Below are 1987 nucleotides of genomic sequence, written 5' to 3'. Positions count from 1 at the left end.
ATTAGTCTCCCGTGAAAATAGAGAAAACTTTTCAGGATTCACCGGAATTGGAACATGATTTGACACCAATGGCTGTGGAGACCTGGTTCCAGTCAGGGCAGCAAATGACGTTGAACTCTGGTCGCCAAATGCTCCCTGACTAATAAAGTGTAAATACTGGGAAGCTCAAAGAATAAGGGAGAAGTGCGTGCACCAAGCCAGCTTAACACAGACTGCCATTGAGTAGTAGTGCAGGGCACGCTTGAATAGCGTGTCCCCAGGAAATCGCACCCTCACCACCAGTTTCATATAGGCTCTCCGCGCTTATTTAAAAATGAAAAAGGCACACCATTGGTAGTCCTTATTAGGTTTAAACATAATAGGGAAAAACCTTTTAGAATTCCCCCATAAACAAATAATGCTCTCCTGCTCGTAAATGGGGAGCACTCAGGTCACTCACTGGGGCACCATGTATTGCAGATTTCTCTCCTGAAACACGGACGTTTCACTCTCGTAAGCAAAGGCCCTCTATGGAAAGGAACGTAAATCAAGGGGAAAGAGTGAGAATGAGGTTTTACAGCAGTCAGCAATGAAGAGTATGAGTCATAGCAAAGAGAGAACACAGCAGCAAACATTTGTCACAGACTTAACCGAGGAAGATGCCTATTCACTATAGGCCTAAGAAAGGGTATACCAAAGAGCAATCCACAGTGTAATTGCTTTCCCATGACAGGAAAAAGCATAAAGAAATAATACTTCAGAATTCTCCCGGGTCACACATAATGCTTTCCCACAAGTAACTGTGAATGTCTCGGCTCACTCATTGTGGCACAGTGGAGTTGAGCATTCCTGAATGTGAAAGGCTGACAAGCCACACAGTCAAAGCAGTCATGCTGTAGAGCACAATATACATGAAAGGGAACAAGTGGGAATCAGGAATTACGGCATGCACGAATGCCTTAGAGGACTCAGTTCCAGATAAGGACAGGGCAGCACACTTTTCACACAGATTTTCCAAGAAAGATTCACATTCAAAACAATTACCACAAAGGCAGTCAGCTCTTTCTCGTCAGTACGTTTGGCAGAGCAATTGTGTTTCCTACAACACACAATTTTGAAAAGGAGAAACATTTCAGAATGCACCCAGTGAATTCACCAAGTAATGCATTCTTACTCTACTGTGGAGTTACCGTTGCACAGCGTGTGGCACCATTCAGCTGCACTATCCCATTCGTAACATATTAAAGTACTCTTAGTTCAAACAAATACACTCTGAGGAGCATAACTGAAAATGAGAAGAAGACGGTGAGGCTCATGTATTGCAGCATGCACCAAAGTTAGAATGACATTGATAGCCCTGAAGTAGTGCTTTACACAGTTGAAGACCTGTCTCCCAAGGAAGATGCACCTTCACAAGCATAACAGCGGCCATCTACAGTTATTCAGCAACGCAAATGGGAGAGTAACTGCATTCGTGGCCTAGAGAAATGGCAACGGGAAAAACTTTTTAGTATTCAAACAGAAAGCAAGTACTGCTTTTTTGCAAGTAAGTGTTTAGCACTCATTTTACTCAGTGTGGCACAATTGACATGCTCATTCCTCCATGTGAAGTATTGACATATCGCTCTGCTATGCGAAATCAAGCTGTACCTTGAGAATCACTTATTACCCTGTACACCAAGCAAGAAGAAAACTACTAGAAAATAAATAAAAATGCAGTAAACGTTGGATACGGCGTTTCCCAAGCTGATACACACTCAAAACAGGCAAGCAAAGCCTGTCAGTTCTTACTGCAAAGTGCCAACGCAAGAGCCATTGCTTTGGCTAGAAGACGGACAGGTAAAATAAAAAACATTGTTGAATTCAATAGGTGAACCAATAATGCTTTCCCCAAAATAACAGTGAATCATTCATTGCACTCAGTGTGTCACCATGGAGTTGAGAATTTTTATACACGAAACATTTCATACACCTCTGCTAGGCATATGCACTCAGTGTAGTATACTAT

This window comes from Carlito syrichta, unplaced genomic scaffold (genome assembly GCF_000164805.1).
Source record: "Carlito syrichta isolate Samal-C Ts95f unplaced genomic scaffold, Tarsius_syrichta-2.0.1 Scaffold303546, whole genome shotgun sequence".
Classification (NCBI taxonomy): Eukaryota; Metazoa; Chordata; class Mammalia; order Primates; family Tarsiidae; genus Carlito; species Carlito syrichta.
The sequence above is the reverse complement of the archived record's forward strand: the minus strand, read 5'-3'. Positions refer to the sequence as shown.